The sequence below is a fragment of the Pristiophorus japonicus genome, unplaced genomic scaffold (assembly GCF_044704955.1).
Source record: "Pristiophorus japonicus isolate sPriJap1 unplaced genomic scaffold, sPriJap1.hap1 HAP1_SCAFFOLD_991, whole genome shotgun sequence".
Lineage (NCBI taxonomy): Eukaryota > Metazoa > Chordata > Chondrichthyes > Pristiophoridae > Pristiophorus > Pristiophorus japonicus.
In genome coordinates, this window is record NW_027254921.1 from 118,072 (window position 1) to 136,479 (window position 18,408).

The 18,408-nt window shown below is 50.2% G+C and overlaps 17 non-coding genes and 2 pseudogenes across 17 annotated transcripts; all 19 read right to left on the reverse strand.

Annotated features, from left to right (window-relative positions):
* Positions 1 to 4,305: 4,305 nt before the first annotated feature.
* On the reverse strand, positions 4,306 to 4,410 carry LOC139259342 (U2 spliceosomal RNA; annotated as a pseudogene).
* Positions 4,411 to 4,962: 552 nt separating this feature from the next.
* On the reverse strand, positions 4,963 to 5,153 carry LOC139259313 (U2 spliceosomal RNA). Its single transcript, XR_011592495.1, has one exon. It is a non-coding gene; the product is annotated as a U2 spliceosomal RNA (small nuclear RNA).
* Positions 5,154 to 5,765: 612 nt separating this feature from the next.
* LOC139259314 (U2 spliceosomal RNA) lies at positions 5,766 to 5,956 on the reverse strand. Its single transcript, XR_011592496.1, has one exon. It is a non-coding gene; the product is annotated as a U2 spliceosomal RNA (small nuclear RNA).
* Positions 5,957 to 6,550: 594 nt separating this feature from the next.
* Positions 6,551 to 6,741, reverse strand: LOC139259315 (U2 spliceosomal RNA). Its single transcript, XR_011592497.1, has one exon. It is a non-coding gene; the product is annotated as a U2 spliceosomal RNA (small nuclear RNA).
* A 582-nt stretch (positions 6,742 to 7,323) lies between these two features.
* Positions 7,324 to 7,514, reverse strand: LOC139259316 (U2 spliceosomal RNA). Its single transcript, XR_011592498.1, has one exon. It is a non-coding gene; the product is annotated as a U2 spliceosomal RNA (small nuclear RNA).
* Positions 7,515 to 8,096: 582 nt separating this feature from the next.
* On the reverse strand, positions 8,097 to 8,287 carry LOC139259317 (U2 spliceosomal RNA). Its single transcript, XR_011592499.1, has one exon. It is a non-coding gene; the product is annotated as a U2 spliceosomal RNA (small nuclear RNA).
* Positions 8,288 to 8,866: 579 nt separating this feature from the next.
* Positions 8,867 to 9,057, reverse strand: LOC139259318 (U2 spliceosomal RNA). The gene has a single exon (XR_011592500.1). It is a non-coding gene; the product is annotated as a U2 spliceosomal RNA (small nuclear RNA).
* Positions 9,058 to 9,642: 585 nt separating this feature from the next.
* Positions 9,643 to 9,833, reverse strand: LOC139259319 (U2 spliceosomal RNA). Its single transcript, XR_011592501.1, has one exon. It is a non-coding gene; the product is annotated as a U2 spliceosomal RNA (small nuclear RNA).
* A 609-nt stretch (positions 9,834 to 10,442) lies between these two features.
* On the reverse strand, positions 10,443 to 10,633 carry LOC139259320 (U2 spliceosomal RNA). The gene has a single exon (XR_011592502.1). It is a non-coding gene; the product is annotated as a U2 spliceosomal RNA (small nuclear RNA).
* Positions 10,634 to 11,206: 573 nt separating this feature from the next.
* On the reverse strand, positions 11,207 to 11,397 carry LOC139259322 (U2 spliceosomal RNA). Its single transcript, XR_011592504.1, has one exon. It is a non-coding gene; the product is annotated as a U2 spliceosomal RNA (small nuclear RNA).
* Positions 11,398 to 11,967: 570 nt separating this feature from the next.
* LOC139259323 (U2 spliceosomal RNA) lies at positions 11,968 to 12,158 on the reverse strand. Its single transcript, XR_011592505.1, has one exon. It is a non-coding gene; the product is annotated as a U2 spliceosomal RNA (small nuclear RNA).
* A 582-nt stretch (positions 12,159 to 12,740) lies between these two features.
* LOC139259324 (U2 spliceosomal RNA) lies at positions 12,741 to 12,931 on the reverse strand. Its single transcript, XR_011592506.1, has one exon. It is a non-coding gene; the product is annotated as a U2 spliceosomal RNA (small nuclear RNA).
* A 594-nt stretch (positions 12,932 to 13,525) lies between these two features.
* LOC139259326 (U2 spliceosomal RNA) lies at positions 13,526 to 13,716 on the reverse strand. The gene has a single exon (XR_011592507.1). It is a non-coding gene; the product is annotated as a U2 spliceosomal RNA (small nuclear RNA).
* Positions 13,717 to 14,310: 594 nt separating this feature from the next.
* On the reverse strand, positions 14,311 to 14,501 carry LOC139259327 (U2 spliceosomal RNA). Its single transcript, XR_011592508.1, has one exon. It is a non-coding gene; the product is annotated as a U2 spliceosomal RNA (small nuclear RNA).
* A 573-nt stretch (positions 14,502 to 15,074) lies between these two features.
* LOC139259337 (U2 spliceosomal RNA) lies at positions 15,075 to 15,258 on the reverse strand. Its single transcript, XR_011592517.1, has one exon. It is a non-coding gene; the product is annotated as a U2 spliceosomal RNA (small nuclear RNA).
* A 104-nt stretch (positions 15,259 to 15,362) lies between these two features.
* On the reverse strand, positions 15,363 to 15,593 carry LOC139259347 (U2 spliceosomal RNA; annotated as a pseudogene).
* Positions 15,594 to 16,235: 642 nt separating this feature from the next.
* LOC139259328 (U2 spliceosomal RNA) lies at positions 16,236 to 16,426 on the reverse strand. The gene has a single exon (XR_011592509.1). It is a non-coding gene; the product is annotated as a U2 spliceosomal RNA (small nuclear RNA).
* Positions 16,427 to 17,032: 606 nt separating this feature from the next.
* LOC139259329 (U2 spliceosomal RNA) lies at positions 17,033 to 17,223 on the reverse strand. The gene has a single exon (XR_011592510.1). It is a non-coding gene; the product is annotated as a U2 spliceosomal RNA (small nuclear RNA).
* A 558-nt stretch (positions 17,224 to 17,781) lies between these two features.
* On the reverse strand, positions 17,782 to 17,972 carry LOC139259330 (U2 spliceosomal RNA). The gene has a single exon (XR_011592511.1). It is a non-coding gene; the product is annotated as a U2 spliceosomal RNA (small nuclear RNA).
* Between the last annotated feature and the right edge of the window lie 436 nt (positions 17,973 to 18,408).

Consider the following 18,408-nt stretch of genomic DNA (forward strand, 5'->3'; position numbering starts at 1 on the left):
ACCTGCGCCACGTACAACAACACCGAGAGCACCTCGCTCCTGATGACCAGGTTCTTGCCTGTGATGGAGAGGGAGCGCTGCTCCCAAAATGACAGTTTCTGTCTGACCTTGGCAATGCGCTCGTCCCAGTTTTTGGCGCACGCCCCGTCCGCTCCGAACCATATTCCCAGCACCTTCAGGAAATCTGGCTTGACGGTGAAGGGAATGGAAGCTCGGTCGGTCCAGTGACCAAAGAGCATGGCCTCGCTTTTGGTGCGGTTGACCTTTGCTCCCGAGGCCAGTTCAAACTGGTCGCAGATTGCGAGCAATCTGCGGACCGACTGCGTGTCCGAGCAAAAGACGGCGACGTCATCCATGTACAGCGAGGTTTTGACCTGGGCGCCTCCGCTGCCTGGGATCGTCACCCCTCTGATGCCCGCGTCCTTCCTGATGGACTCGGCAAAGGGCTCGATACAACACACAAACAAGACAGACGACAGGGGACAGCCTTGCCTGACTCCAGATCTGATTGGAAAGCTTTGAGTTTCCCACCCGTTGATTAGAACTGCACTACTGATGTCTGTGTAGAGCAGTTTGACCCAATTTCGGATGCCCTCCCCGAACCCCATTTTGGAGAGCACGTCCATCAGGTACGTGTGCGATATCCTGTCAAAGGCTTTCTCCTGGTCTAAGCTGATTAGACAGGTGTTCACCCTCCTGTCCCGCACGTAGGCGATCGTATCTCTGAGTAGCGCGAGGCTATCAGAGATCTTCCTGCCGGGGACAGCGCAGGTCTGGTCCGGGTGAATCACCAGCTCAAGAGCAGACTTGACCCTGTTGGCGATGACCTTTGACAGGATCTTGTAGTCCACATTGAGCAGCGAAATGGGCCGCCAGTTTTTGATTTCCTCCCTCTCCCCCTTCTGCTTGTAGATGAGGGTGATGATGCCTTTCCTCATCGATTCTGACATGCTGCCGGCCAGAAGCATACCTCCGTACACTTCCAGCAGGTCCGGGCCTATCCAGTCCCACAGAGCCGAGTACAACTCGACCGGTAAGCCATCGCTTCCGGGAGTTTTATTCGTCTCGAAGGACCGGACGGCCTTTGTCAGCTCGTCCAGAGTTAGCGGGTGGTCCAGACTCTCTCGCTTGCCGTCGTCTAAGACATCCGAAATAGACGACAGGAAAGACTGGGAGGCCGCGCGGTCTGTGGGTTTGACTTCGTACAGCCTGGCATAGAAAGATTCGCTGATCCTCTGCATGTCAGGCTGCGAAGACGTCACAGAACCGTCTTCTTCCTTTAGGCTAGTGATCACAGAGCTCCCCCTGTGTACCTTTTGGAAGAAGAAACGCGAACACGTCTCATCCTGCTCGACGGAGCGGACTCTGGATCGGAAGATGATCTTGGAGGACTCCGAGGCAAAGAGCGAGCCTTGCTGGCCCTTCACCTCTTCGAGTTCCTCCGCGACATCGACCCCCATCGACTGCAGCAGGAGCAGGTTTTGCATATTTGTCTGGAGTCGGGATAATTCCCTCTGTCTCCCTCTCGCCTCCTGAACACCTTTGAGGATGAAGAACCTCTTGATGTTCGTCTTGATTGTTTCCCACCAGTGCATCGGGGAATCGCAGAGGGGTTTTACGGTTCTCCAACCTTTGTAATCCCTCTTGAGTTCCTCAATGTTTTCCCGAGTCAACAGTTTCACGTTCAGCTTCCATATCCCTCTGCCAACTTTCTGGTTGTCCTGCATGTGGCAGTCAGCCAGTAGGAGGCAGTGGTCAGAGAAGAACACCGGCGTGACGTCGGTGGATCTGACCTTGAGCGTGTGGGACACAAACAGGAAGTCAATTCTGGAACGGACGGACCCGTCTGGTCTCGACCAGGTGTATCTGCGCGGTGCTCCGTCTGCAGGGTTGCTGAAGACGTCGCACAGCTTGGCATCTTTTACCGCATCCATCAGGAGTTTGGACGTGGCGTCCAGTTTGCTGTCGGCTCTGCTGGATCGTCCAGCCGCATCGATGATGCAGTTGAAGTCACCACCCAGAATGACCGGTCTGGACGTTGCCAGTAACAGTGGGAGCTGCTGGAAGAGGGCCAGCCTCTCGTTCTTCACCGCTGGAGCATAAACATTAATTAACCTGAGAGGGGAGTTTTTGTACATTACATCTGCTACGAGGAGGCGGCCGCCCACCAACTCCTTAACTTCGGTGATGGTGAAGTGGCCTCCCCGCAGCAGAATGCCTAAGCCGGAAGCTCGGCTGTCGTTGCCCCCTGACCAAATGGATGGTCCATGGGTCCACCATCGTGACCACTGCCGGTAACTGCTGAAGTGCGGCAGGCCGCACTCCTGCAAGAACAGCAGGTCCGCTTTGACCTTGGCGAGGTACCCCAAGGTGGAAACACATCGCGTAGTCGATTTCACGCTACGCACGTTAATACTAGCAATTTTTAAATCCATTTTTACGCTATGTTTTACATTTACATACATTGCAGTTCAGATACATCTTCAATTTCAGGTGAACCGTTTTCAGTTCCCCTATATTCCACAATGGCGATTTCCAGCATGTCTAAGTTATTACTGTTTACATCAAATTCCACATTTACTGCACCTGGGGTGGCGTGGTCATCATCGTCCTCTGCTGTGGGGATGTTTTGACCAGGGGACTGCTGCAGTTCTGCGATTAAGTCCTCAATGTTCTCTGCAGTGTCCTCGCCTGGTGTTGGTGGTTCCCCCTTTTCGTCAGTCGCGGCGGTGTCGAGCTGTTGTGCGTCGACCGCTGCGTCGCTCCCGGTGTTCCGGAGGTGGGGTGTGCTGGGCACTTCGCTGCTCCCGTTGTCCCGGGGCTGGTCTGCGTTGGTTGCTCCTTCGCTCCCGGTTTCCCGGAGCTCGTGTGCGCTGGGACCTTTGTTGCTCTCTGGTTCCTGGGGCAGGGCTGTGTTGGTCGCTTTCCTGCTCCTGTTTTTCCGTGGGATGGCGCATTGCCTCTTCTTCAGGCGGTGGCACTTTTCCTCATCAGACAAGCTGCCGTCGCTGGTTTCTGCCGAGCTTGGTTGTCGCCTCTTGGCCTTGCGCCTTTTCCCGACTATCTGCCATTCCGCTTCCTCGTCTGATGTCATCTCGTCTCTGGGTTCGGTGCTCTGGGGGCGAGGTTCGCTGCTGGCTGTTGGTGGCTCGCAGCTCGTGGTAGCAGTCTTCTCTTCCTCGCCGTCTTGTCCCGAGTTCATGGTCGGGGGGAGGGTGTGGCTCTCCTCTGGAGCGTTGTGTTCGTCAGCTTCCTCCTCCTCTGGTGCAAAGTTCTTTGCTGCCTGCGCATAGCTGCGATTGCGTTTGGGGCAGTTTTTGTAAAGGTGCCCCGCCAGACCACAGAGGTTGCAGCACTTGGTCTCCTTGCAGTCTTTTGCCTGGTGGCCCTCGTTCTTGCAGTTTCGGCAGATGACCGTCTTGCAGCTTGCCGCCACATGGCCTGCCTTCCCGCAGGTGCGGCACACGTTGGGTTGGCCAGCGTACACCATGTAGCCCCGGCTTCCTCCGATGGAAAAGCAGGAGGGTGGGTGCAGGATGGTTCCGCTGGCGTCCACCCTCAAGGTGGCCTGGATCTGGCGCTTGCTGGTCCATATTCCGTACCCGTCTCTCACGTCTTTCACGTCACTGCTGCTTCCTGCCACATCGACAAACCTGTTGAGGAAAGTCAGCACATCGATGACGGGGATGTGGGGGTCGAACATTTGCACTGTGATAGTGCGTCTTCGCTGCGACGGGAGGGTGAACAGCGGCTCCCAAGTTATCACTGAGCGCACCGGTTCACTCGCCTCCTTCAAACCCTTCAGGAACTTCAGGCAGAGGGTGACGGTTCTGAAGGTCACATCGAAGTAACCTCTCTTCGGGTGGTCCTGCAAGGCAAAGATGTCGGCGAGTTTCATGCCACATGTTCCCAGCAGGAGTTTCTTCACGAAAAGGTCCCGGTTGATCATTGTCTGTCCTTCCACTTTCTTTACCGTCACTCGGATGGTGTTTTGGACTCCCTGGTTCGCCGCTCGGTTGGCCGCCATCCGGGTTGCAGGTTCCTCCTTTCGCTGTGAGTTTTGGCCGAAGCCTTCATTCTCTCGTTGCCCCAGTCCGGGGCACGGGCGGACCTCCGTGTCCGCCCCCTGACAGGCCCAAGGGCCCGTCGAATCGTTAGTCGACATGCAGATTTTGTCTCCTCTCTCCAATTGGCGCCTGGCTCAAGCCAAAGGCCAGAGCCAGCAAAACTGGAAAAACGAGTTTCTGCAGTCAGTCGATTTGCATATGAATGCCCAATCAACAGGTACTCCACTTGATCTTAGCCAAAAGGCCGAGAAGCGATATACTTTACCTCATTTAAAATCATATGTCTGCACACTGATAAGAACAGATACTACACTTGATCTTAGCCAAAAGGCCGAGAAGCGATAGCCTGTAAAACTGCGGCAAATGAACAATTCCTCTTCGGCGCCCGTCTCCCCCGTAGGTCTGGCCGTGGCTGACCGAGTGTAGTTGCAAAGGGCCAACGGAAGGCTTCGAGCGAGAAAGCAGTTGAAGCCAGGACTGCACCTTCGCAGAAATCCAACAGGCGGCATCGTCGACGTCGAGGGCCCAGCCGCAGAGCGGGAAACGTAGCAAAGCCCCACCCTGAAAAATAGCACGTGCCAATGCAGAAATCATCATCATCATCATCATCATCAAAAACAACAACAACAACAACAACAACAACAACAACAACAACAACAACAACAACAACAACAACAACAACAACAACAACAACAACAACAACAACAACAACAACAACAACAACGACGTCGACGTCGACGTCGACGTCGAGGGCCCAGCCGCAGAGCGGGAAACCTAGCAAAGCCCCGCCCTGGAAAAATAGCACGTGCCAACGCCGGAATCGTCATCATACAACAACTACAAATACAACATCATCATCTATTTTTGTCTTTTAAGACTTCCCGCCCCAAAGAGGGGAAGCTGCACCGTTCCTGGAAACACTGCAATACCAGGTCGATGCGTGGAGTGGACGGAGCAAGCCCCTGTTCCATCTCCCTGTTCCAAAAATCAATTTAATATTTGGTCCCCAGATAGGGGACGTATCAGATATTAAACTGATAAGAACAGATACTACACTTGATCTTAGCCAAAAGGCCGAGAAGCGATAGCCTGTAAAACTGCGGCAAATGAACAATTCCTCTTCGGCGCCCGTCTCCCCCGTAGGTCTGGCCGTGGCTGACCGAGTGTAGTTGCAAAGGGCCAACGGAAGGCTTCGAGCGAGAAAGCAGTTGAAGCCAGGACTGCACCTTCGCAGAAATCCAACAGGCGGCATCGTCGACGTCGAGGGCCCAGCCGCAGAGCGGGAAACGTAGCAAAGCCCCACCCTGAAAAATAGCACGTGCCAATGCAGAAATCATCATCATCATCATCATCATCAAAAACAACAACAACAACAACAACAACAACAACAACAACAACAACAACAACAACAACAACAACAACAACAACAACAACAACAACAACAACAACAACAACAACAACAACAACAACAACAACAACAACAACAACAACAACAACAACAACAACAACAACAACAACAACAACAACGACGTCGACGTCGACGTCGACGTCGAGGGCCCAGCCGCAGAGCGGGAAACCTAGCAAAGCCCCGCCCTGGAAAAATAGCACGTGCCAACGCCGGAATCGTCATCATACAACAACTACAAATACAACATCATCATCTATTTTTGTCTTTTAAGACTTCCCGCCCCAAAGAGGGGAAGCTGCACCGTTCCTGGAAACACTGCAATACCAGGTCGATGCGTGGAGTGGACGGAGCAAGCCCCTGTTCCATCTCCCTGTTCCAAAAATCAATTTAATATTTGGTCCCCAGATAGGGGACGTATCAGATATTAAACTGATAAGAACAGATACTACACTTGATCTTAGCCAAAAGGCCGAGAAGCGATAGCCTGTAAAACTGCGGCAAATGAACAATTCCTCTTCGGCGCCCGTCTCCCCCGTAGGTCTGGCCGTGGCTGACCGAGTGTAGTTGCAAAGGGCCAACGGAAGGCTTCGAGCGAGAAAGCAGTTGAAGCCAGGACTGCACCTTCGCAGAAATCCAACAGGCGGCATCGTCGACGTCGAGGGCCCAGCCGCAGAGCGGGAAACGTAGCAAAGCCCCACCCTGAAAAATAGCACGTGCCAATGCAGAAATCATCATCATCATCATCATCATCAAAAACAACAACAACAACAACAACAACAACAACAACAACAACAACAACAACAACAACAACAACAACAACAACAACAACAACAACAACAACAACAACAACAACAACAACAACAACAACAACAACAACAACAACAACAACAACAACAACAACAACGACGTCGACGTCGACGTCGACGTCGAGGGCCCAGCCGCAGAGCGGGAAACCTAGCAAAGCCCCGCCCTGGAAAAATAGCACGTGCCAACGCCGGAATCGTCATCATACAACAACTACAAATACAACATCATCATCTATTTTTGTCTTTTAAGACTTCCCGCCCCAAAGAGGGGAAGCTGCACCGTTCCTGGAAACACTGCAATACCAGGTCGATGCGTGGAGTGGACGGAGCAAGCCCCTGTTCCATCTCCCTGTTCCAAAAATCAATTTAATATTTGGTCCCCAGATAGGGGACGTATCAGATATTAAACTGATAAGAACAGATACTACACTTGATCTTAGCCAAAAGGCCGAGAAGCGATAGCCTGTAAAACTGCGGCAAATGAACAATTCCTCTTCGGCGCCCGTCTCCCCCGTAGGTCTGGCCGTGGCTGACCGAGTGTAGTTGCAAAGGGCCAACGGAAGGCTTCGAGCGAGAAAGCAGTTGAAGCCAGGACTGCACCTTCGCAGAAATCCAACAGGCGGCATCGTCGACGTCGAGGGCCCAGCCGCAGAGCGGGAAACGTAGCAAAGCCCCACCCTGAAAAATAGCACGTGCCAATGCAGAAATCATCATCATCATCATCATCATCAAAAACAACAACAACAACAACAACAACAACAACAACAACAACAACAACAACAACAACAACAACAACAACAACAACAACAACAACAACAACAACAACAACAACAACAACAACAACAACAACAACAACAACAACAACAACAACGACGTCGACGTCGACGTCGACGTCGAGGGCCCAGCCGCAGAGCGGGAAACCTAGCAAAGCCCCGCCCTGGAAAAATAGCACGTGCCAACGCCGGAATCGTCATCATACAACAACTACAAATACAACATCATCATCTATTTTTGTCTTTTAAGACTTCCCGCCCCAAAGAGGGGAAGCTGCACCGTTCCTGGAAACACTGCAATACCAGGTCGATGCGTGGAGTGGACGGAGCAAGCCCCTGTTCCATCTCCCTGTTCCAAAAATCAATTTAATATTTGGTCCCCAGATAGGGGACGTATCAGATATTAAACTGATAAGAACAGATACTACACTTGATCTTAGCCAAAAGGCCGAGAAGCGATAGCCTGTAAAACTGCGGCAAATGAACAATTCCTCTTCGGCGCCCGTCTCCCCCGTAGGTCTGGCCGTGGCTGACCGAGTGTAGTTGCAAAGGGCCAACGGAAGGCTTCGAGCGAGAAAGCAGTTGAAGCCAGGACTGCACCTTCGCAGAAATCCAACAGGCGGCATCGTCGACGTCGAGGGCCCAGCCGCAGAGCGGGAAACGTAGCAAAGCCCCACCCTGAAAAATAGCACGTGCCAATGCAGAAATCATCATCATCATCATCATCATCAAAAACAACAACAACAACAACAACAACAACAACAACAACAACAACAACAACAACAACAACAACAACAACAACAACAACAACAACAACAACAACAACAACAACAACAACAACAACAACAACAACAACAACAACAACAACAACGACGTCGACGTCGACGTCGACGTCGAGGGCCCAGCCGCAGAGCGGGAAACCTAGCAAAGCCCCGCCCTGGAAAAATAGCACGTGCCAACGCCGGAATCGTCATCATACAACAACTACAAATACAACATCATCATCTATTTTTGTCTTTTAAGACTTCCCGCCCCAAAGAGGGGAAGCTGCACCGTTCCTGGAAACACTGCAATACCAGGTCGATGCGTGGAGTGGACGGAGCAAGCCCCTGTTCCATCTCCCTGTTCCAAAAATCAATTTAATATTTGGTCCCCAGATAGGGGACGTATCAGATATTAAACTGATAAGAACAGATACTACACTTGATCTTAGCCAAAAGGCCGAGAAGCGATAGCCTGTAAAACTGCGGCAAATGAACAATTCCTCTTCGGCGCCCGTCTCCCCCGTAGGTCTGGCCGTGGCTGACCGAGTGTAGTTGCAAAGGGCCAACGGAAGGCTTCGAGCGAGAAAGCAGTTGAAGCCAGGACTGCACCTTCGCAGAAATCCAACAGGCGGCATCGTCGACGTCGAGGGCCCAGCCGCAGAGCGGGAAACGTAGCAAAGCCCCACCCTGAAAAATAGCACGTGCCAATGCAGAAATCATCATCATCATCATCATCATCAAAAACAACAACAACAACAACAACAACAACAACAACAACAACAACAACAACAACAACAACAACAACAACAACAACAACAACAACAACAACAACAACAACAACAACAACAACAACAACAACAACAACAACAACAACAACGACGTCGACGTCGACGTCGACGTCGAGGGCCCAGCCGCAGAGCGGGAAACCTAGCAAAGCCCCGCCCTGGAAAAATAGCACGTGCCAACGCCGGAATCGTCATCATACAACAACTACAAATACAACATCATCATCTATTTTTGTCTTTTAAGACTTCCCGCCCCAAAGAGGGGAAGCTGCACCGTTCCTGGAAACACTGCAATACCAGGTCGATGCGTGGAGTGGACGGAGCAAGCCCCTGTTCCATCTCCCTGTTCCAAAAATCAATTTAATATTTGGTCCCCAGATAGGGGACGTATCAGATATTAAACTGATAAGAACAGATACTACACTTGATCTTAGCCAAAAGGCCGAGAAGCGATAGCCTGTAAAACTGCGGCAAATGAACAATTCCTCTTCGGCGCCCGTCTCCCCCGTAGGTCTGGCCGTGGCTGACCGAGTGTAGTTGCAAAGGGCCAACGGAAGGCTTCGAGCGAGAAAGCAGTTGAAGCCAGGACTGCACCTTCGCAGAAATCCAACAGGCGGCATCGTCGACGTCGAGGGCCCAGCCGCAGAGCGGGAAACGTAGCAAAGCCCCACCCTGAAAAATAGCACGTGCCAATGCAGAAATCATCATCATCATCATCATCATCAAAAACAACAACAACAACAACAACAACAACAACAACAACAACAACAACAACAACAACAACAACAACAACAACAACAACAACAACAACAACAACAACAACAACAACAACAACAACAACAACAACAACAACAACAACAACAACAACGACGTCGACGTCGACGTCGACGTCGAGGGCCCAGCCGCAGAGCGGGAAACCTAGCAAAGCCCCGCCCTGGAAAAATAGCACGTGCCAACGCCGGAATCGTCATCATACAACAACTACAAATACAACATCATCATCTATTTTTGTCTTTTAAGACTTCCCGCCCCAAAGAGGGGAAGCTGCACCGTTCCTGGAAACACTGCAATACCAGGTCGATGCGTGGAGTGGACGGAGCAAGCCCCTGTTCCATCTCCCTGTTCCAAAAATCAATTTAATATTTGGTCCCCAGATAGGGGACGTATCAGATATTAAACTGATAAGAACAGATACTACACTTGATCTTAGCCAAAAGGCCGAGAAGCGATAGCCTGTAAAACTGCGGCAAATGAACAATTCCTCTTCGGCGCCCGTCTCCCCCGTAGGTCTGGCCGTGGCTGACCGAGTGTAGTTGCAAAGGGCCAACGGAAGGCTTCGAGCGAGAAAGCAGTTGAAGCCAGGACTGCACCTTCGCAGAAATCCAACAGGCGGCATCGTCGACGTCGAGGGCCCAGCCGCAGAGCGGGAAACGTAGCAAAGCCCCACCCTGAAAAATAGCACGTGCCAATGCAGAAATCATCATCATCATCATCATCATCAAAAACAACAACAACAACAACAACAACAACAACAACAACAACAACAACAACAACAACAACAACAACAACAACAACAACAACAACAACAACAACAACAACAACAACAACAACAACAACAACAACAACAACAACAACAACAACAACAACAACAACAACAACAACAACAACGACGTCGACGTCGACGTCGACGTCGAGGGCCCAGCCGCAGAGCGGGAAACCTAGCAAAGCCCCGCCCTGGAAAAATAGCACGTGCCAACGCCGGAATCGTCATCATACAACAACTACAAATACAACATCATCATCTATTTTTGTCTTTTAAGACTTCCCGCCCCAAAGAGGGGAAGCTGCACCGTTCCTGGAAACACTGCAATACCAGGTCGATGCGTGGAGTGGACGGAGCAAGCCCCTGTTCCATCTCCCTGTTCCAAAAATCAATTTAATATTTGGTCCCCAGATAGGGGACGTATCAGATATTAAACTGATAAGAACAGATACTACACTTGATCTTAGCCAAAAGGCCGAGAAGCGATAGCCTGTAAAACTGCGGCAAATGAACAATTCCTCTTCGGCGCCCGTCTCCCCCGTAGGTCTGGCCGTGGCTGACCGAGTGTAGTTGCAAAGGGCCAACGGAAGGCTTCGAGCGAGAAAGCAGTTGAAGCCAGGACTGCACCTTCGCAGAAATCCAACAGGCGGCATCGTCGACGTCGAGGGCCCAGCCGCAGAGCGGGAAACGTAGCAAAGCCCCACCCTGAAAAATAGCACGTGCCAATGCAGAAATCATCATCATCATCATCATCATCAAAAACAACAACAACAACAACAACAACAACAACAACAACAACAACAACAACAACAACAACAACAACAACAACAACAACAACAACAACAACAACAACAACAACAACAACAACAACAACAACAACAACAACAACGACGTCGACGTCGACGTCGACGTCGAGGGCCCAGCCGCAGAGCGGGAAACCTAGCAAAGCCCCGCCCTGGAAAAATAGCACGTGCCAACGCCGGAATCGTCATCATACAACAACTACAAATACAACATCATCATCTATTTTTGTCTTTTAAGACTTCCCGCCCCAAAGAGGGGAAGCTGCACCGTTCCTGGAAACACTGCAATACCAGGTCGATGCGTGGAGTGGACGGAGCAAGCCCCTGTTCCATCTCCCTGTTCCAAAAATCAATTTAATATTTGGTCCCCAGATAGGGGACGTATCAGATATTAAACTGATAAGAACAGATACTACACTTGATCTTAGCCAAAAGGCCGAGAAGCGATAGCCTGTAAAACTGCGGCAAATGAACAATTCCTCTTCGGCGCCCGTCTCCCCCGTAGGTCTGGCCGTGGCTGACCGAGTGTAGTTGCAAAGGGCCAACGGAAGGCTTCGAGCGAGAAAGCAGTTGAAGCCAGGACTGCACCTTCGCAGAAATCCAACAGGCGGCATCGTCGACGTCGAGGGCCCAGCCGCAGAGCGGGAAACGTAGCAAAGCCCCACCCTGAAAAATAGCACGTGCCAATGCAGAAATCATCATCATCATCATCATCATCAAAAACAACAACAACAACAACAACAACAACAACAACAACAACAACAACAACAACAACAACAACAACAACAACAACAACAACAACAACAACAACAACAACAACAACAACAACAACAACAACAACAACAACGACGTCGACGTCGACGTCGACGTCGAGGGCCCAGCCGCAGAGCGGGAAACCTAGCAAAGCCCCGCCCTGGAAAAATAGCACGTGCCAACGCCGGAATCGTCATCATACAACAACTACAAATACAACATCATCATCTATTTTTGTCTTTTAAGACTTCCCGCCCCAAAGAGGGGAAGCTGCACCGTTCCTGGAAACACTGCAATACCAGGTCGATGCGTGGAGTGGACGGAGCAAGCCCCTGTTCCATCTCCCTGTTCCAAAAATCAATTTAATATTTGGTCCCCAGATAGGGGACGTATCAGATATTAAACTGATAAGAACAGATACTACACTTGATCTTAGCCAAAAGGCCGAGAAGCGATAGCCTGTAAAACTGCGGCAAATGAACAATTCCTCTTCGGCGCCCGTCTCCCCCGTAGGTCTGGCCGTGGCTGACCGAGTGTAGTTGCAAAGGGCCAACGGAAGGCTTCGAGCGAGAAAGCAGTTGAAGCCAGGACTGCACCTTCGCAGAAATCCAACAGGCGGCATCGTCGACGTCGAGGGCCCAGCCGCAGAGCGGGAAACGTAGCAAAGCCCCACCCTGAAAAATAGCACGTGCCAATGCAGAAATCATCATCATCATCATCATCATCAAAAACAACAACAACAACAACAACAACAACAACAACAACAACAACAACAACAACAACAACAACAACAACAACAACAACAACAACAACAACAACAACAACAACAACAACAACAACAACAACAACAACAACAACAACAACAACGACGTCGACGTCGACGTCGACGTCGAGGGCCCAGCCGCAGAGCGGGAAACCTAGCAAAGCCCCGCCCTGGAAAAATAGCACGTGCCAACGCCGGAATCGTCATCATACAACAACTACAAATACAACATCATCATCTATTTTTGTCTTTTAAGACTTCCCGCCCCAAAGAGGGGAAGCTGCACCGTTCCTGGAAACACTGCAATACCAGGTCGATGCGTGGAGTGGACGGAGCAAGCCCCTGTTCCATCTCCCTGTTCCAAAAATCAATTTAATATTTGGTCCCCAGATAGGGGACGTATCAGATATTAAACTGATAAGAACAGATACTACACTTGATCTTAGCCAAAAGGCCGAGAAGCGATAGCCTGTAAAACTGCGGCAAATGAACAATTCCTCTTCGGCGCCCGTCTCCCCCGTAGGTCTGGCCGTGGCTGACCGAGTGTAGTTGCAAAGGGCCAACGGAAGGCTTCGAGCGAGAAAGCAGTTGAAGCCAGGACTGCACCTTCGCAGAAATCCAACAGGCGGCATCGTCGACGTCGAGGGCCCAGCCGCAGAGCGGGAAACGTAGCAAAGCCCCACCCTGAAAAATAGCACGTGCCAATGCAGAAATCATCATCATCATCATCATCATCAAAAACAACAACAACAACAACAACAACAACAACAACAACAACAACAACAACAACAACAACAACAACAACAACAACAACAACAACAACAACAACAACAACAACAACAACAACAACAACAACAACAACAACAACAACAACAACAACAACAACAACGACGTCGACGTCGACGTCGACGTCGAGGGCCCAGCCGCAGAGCGGGAAACCTAGCAAAGCCCCGCCCTGGAAAAATAGCACGTGCCAACGCCGGAATCGTCATCATACAACAACTACAAATACAACATCATCATCTATTTTTGTCTTTTAAGACTTCCCGCCCCAAAGAGGGGAAGCTGCACCGTTCCTGGAAACACTGCAATACCAGGTCGATGCGTGGAGTGGACGGAGCAAGCCCCTGTTCCATCTCCCTGTTCCAAAAATCAATTTAATATTTGGTCCCCAGATAGGGGACGTATCAGATATTAAACTGATAAGAACAGATACTACACTTGATCTTAGCCAAAAGGCCGAGAAGCGATAGCCTGTAAAACTGCGGCAAATGAACAATTCCTCTTCGGCGCCCGTCTCCCCCGTAGGTCTGGCCGTGGCTGACCGAGTGTAGTTGCAAAGGGCCAACGGAAGGCTTCGAGCGAGAAAGCAGTTGAAGCCAGGACTGCACCTTCGCAGAAATCCAACAGGCGGCATCGTCGACGTCGAGGGCCGCCCAGCCGCAGAGCGGGAAACGTAGCAAAGCCCCACCCTGAAAAATAGCACGTGCCAATGCAGAAATCATCATCATCATCATCATCATCAAAAACAACAACAACAACAACAACAACAACAACAACAACAACAACAACAACAACAACAACAACAACAACAACAACAACAACAACAACAACAACAACAACAACAACAACAACAACAACAACAACAACAACAACAACAACAACAACAACAACGACGTCGACGTCGACGTCGACGTCGAGGGCCCAGCCGCAGAGCGGGAAACCTAGCAAAGCCCCGCCCTGGAAAAATAGCACGTGCCAACGCCGGAATCGTCATCATACAACAACTACAAATACAACATCATCATCTATTTTTGTCTTTTAAGACTTCCCGCCCCAAAGAGGGGAAGCTGCACCGTTCCTGGAAACACTGCAATACCAGGTCGATGCGTGGAGTGGACGGAGCAAGCCCCTGTTCCATCTCCCTGTTCCAAAAATCAATTTAATATTTGGTCCCCAGATAGGGGACGTATCAGATATTAAACTGATAAGAACAGATACTACACTTGATCTTAGCCAAAAGGCCGAGAAGCGATAGCCTGTAAAACTGCGGCAAATGAACAATTCCTCTTCGGCGCCCGTCTCCCCCGTAGGTCTGGCCGTGGCTGACCGAGTGTAGTTGCAAAGGGCCAACGGAAGGCTTCGAGCGAGAAAGCAGTTGAAGCCAGGACTGCACCTTCGCAGAAATCCAACAGGCGGCATCGTCGACGTCGAGGGCCCAGCCGCAGAGCGGGAAACGTAGCAAAGCCCCACCCTGAAAAATAGCACGTGCCAATGCAGAAATCATCATCATCATCATCATCATCAAAAACAACAACAACAACAACAACAACAACAACAACAACAACAACAACAACAACAACAACAACAACAACAACAACAACAACAACAACAACAACAACAACAACAACAACAACAACAACAACAACAACAACAACGACGTCGACGTCGACGTCGACGTCGAGGGCCCAGCCGCAGAGCGGGAAACCTAGCAAAGCCCCGCCCTGGAAAAATAGCACGTGCCAACGCCGGAATCGTCATCATACAACAACTACAAATACAACATCATCATCTATTTTTGTCTTTTAAGACTTCCCGCCCCAAAGAGGGGAAGCTGCACCGTTCCTGGAAACACTGCAATACCAGGTCGATGCGTGGAGTGGACGGAGCAAGCCCCTGTTCCATCTCCCTGTTCCAAAAATCAATTTAATATTTGGTCCCCAGATAGGGGACGTATCAGATATTAAACTGATAAGAACAGATTTTTTTTTTTTTTTTTTTTTTTAAATTCATGTCCAATCGTTATCCAATCGTTACAATTCTTTGTCAAACGCCAGAGGTCACCCTGCACCAGTCAAGGATCACTCTGCGCCAATGCTCTTAGCCAAAAGGCCTAGAGCCACTGCACCGTTCCTGGAAGTACTGCAATACCAGGTTCGTGCCATGGAGGTGGATGGGTCAGGTCCCCCACACACCTCCGTGGAGGTGGATGGGTCACTAATCCCACCCACCTCCGGTTTTACAAAAATGTAAGCATATACCTTCCTGACCAGGGAGAAACCACCCGGACGTCATGGTGGCTGGTCAGGTTAGTTATGCAGATCTTAGCCAAAAGGCCGAGAAGCGATAGCCTGTAAAACTGCGGCAAATGAACAATTCCTCTTCGGCGCCCGTCTCCCCCGTAGGTCTGGCCGTGGCTGACCGAGTGTAGTTGCAAAGGGCCAACGGAAGGCTTCGAGCGAGAAAGCAGTTGAAGCCAGGACTGCACCTTCGCAGAAATCCAACAGGCGGCATCGTCGACGTCGAGGGCCCAGCCGCAGAGCGGGAAACGTAGCAAAGCCCCACCCTGAAAAATAGCACGTGCCAATGCAGAAATCATCATCATCATCATCATCATCAAAAACAACAACAACAACAACAACAACAACAACAACAACAACAACAACAACAACAACAACAACAACAACAACAACAACAACAACAACAACAACAACAACAACAACAACAACAACAACAACAACAACAACAACAACAACAACAACAACAACAACAACAACAACAACAACAACAACAACAACAACAACAACAACAACAACAACGACGTCGACGTCGACGTCGACGTCGAGGGCCCAGCCGCAGAGCGGGAAACCTAGCAAAGCCCCGCCCTGGAAAAATAGCACGTGCCAACGCCGGAATCGTCATCATACAACAACTACAAATACAACATCATCATCTATTTTTGTCTTTTAAGACTTCCCGCCCCAAAGAGGGGAAGCTGCACCGTTCCTGGAAACACTGCAATACCAGGTCGATGCGTGGAGTGGACGGAGCAAGCCCCTGTTCCATCTCCCTGTTCCAAAAATCAATTTAATATTTGGTCCCCAGATAGGGGACGTATCAGATATTAAACTGATAAGAACAGATACTACACTTGATCTTAGCCAAAAGGCCGAGAAGCGATAGCCTGTAAAACTGCGGCAAATGAACAATTCCTCTTCGGCGCCCGTCTCCCCCGTAGGTCTGGCCGTGGCTGACCGAGTGTAGTTGCAAAGGGCCAACGGAAGGCTTCGAGCGAGAAAGCAGTTGAAGCCAGGACTGCACCTTCGCAGAAATCCAACAGGCGGCATCGTCGACGTCGAGGGCCCAGCCGCAGAGCGGGAAACGTAGCAAAGCCCCACCCTGAAAAATAGCACGTGCCAATGCAGAAATCATCATCATCATCATCATCAAAAACAACAACAACAACAACAACAACAACAACAACAACAACAACAACAACAACAACAACAACAACAACAACAACAACAACAACAACAACAACAACAACAACAACAACAACAACAACAACAACAACAACAACAACAACAACAACAACAACAACAACAACAACAACAACGACGTCGACGTCGACGTCGACGTCGAGGGCCCAGCCGCAGAGCGGGAAACCTAGCAAAGCCCCGCCCTGGAAAAATAGCACGTGCCAACGCCGGAATCGTCATCATACAACAACTACAAATACAACATCATCATCTATTTTTGTCTTTTAAGACTTCCCGCCCCAAAGAGGGGAAGCTGCACCGTTCCTGGAAACACTGCAATACCAGGTCGATGCGTGGAGTGGACGGAGCAAGCCCCTGTTCCATCTCCCTGTTCCAAAAATCAATTTAATATTTGGTCCCCAGATAGGGGACGTATCAGATATTAAACTGATAAGAACAGATACTACACTTGATCTTAGCCAAAAGGCCGAGAAGCGATAGCCTGTAAAACTGCGGCAAATGAACAATTCCTCTTCGGCGCCCGTCTCCCCCGTAGGTCTGGCCGTGGCTGACCGAGTGTAGTTGCAAAGGGCCAACGGAAGGCTTCGAGCGAGAAAGCAGTTGAAGCCAGGACTGCACCTTCGCAGAAATCCAACAGGCGGCATCGTCGACGTCGAGGGCCCAGCCGCAGAGCGGGAAACGTAGCAAAGCCCCACCCTGAAAAATAGCACGTGCCAATGCAGAAATCATCATCATCATCATCATCATCAAAAACAACAACAACAACAACAACAACAACAACAACAACAACAACAACAACAACAACAACAACAACAACAACAACAACAACAACAACAACAACAACAACAACAACAACAACAACAACGACGTCGACGTCGACGTCGACGTCGAGGGCCCAGCCGCAGAGCGGGAAACCTAGCAAAGCCCCGCCCTGGAAAAATAGCACGTGCCAACGCCGGAATCGTCATCATACAACAACTACAAATACAACATCATCATCTATTTTTGTCTTTTAAGACTTCCCGCCCCAAAGAGGGGAAGCTGCACCGTTCCTGGAAACACTGCAATACCAGGTCGATGCGTGGAGTGGACGGAGCAAGCCCCTGTTCCATCTCCCTGTTCCAAAAATCAATTTAATATTTGGTCCCCAGATAGGGGACGTATCAGATATTAAACTGATAAGAACAGATACTACACTTGATCTTAGCCAAAAGGCCGAGAAGCGATAGCCTGTAAAACTGCGGCAAATGAACAATTCCTCTTCGGCGCCCGTCTCCCCCGTAGGTCTGGCCGTGGCTGACCGAGTGTAGTTGCAAAGGGCCAACGGAAGGCTTCGAGCGAGAAAGCAGTTGAAGCCAGGACTGCACCTTCGCAGAAATCCAACAGGCGGCATCGTCGACGTCGAGGGCCCAGCCGCAGAGCGGGAAACGTAGCAAAGCCCCACCCTGAAAAATAGCACGTGCCAATGCAGAAATCATCATCATCATCATCATCATCAAAAACAACAACAACAACAACAACAACAACAACAACAACAACAACAACAACAACAACAACAACAACAACAACAACAACAACAACAACAACAACAACAACAACAACAACAACAACAACAACAACAACAACAACAACAACAACAACAACGACGTCGACGTCGACGTCG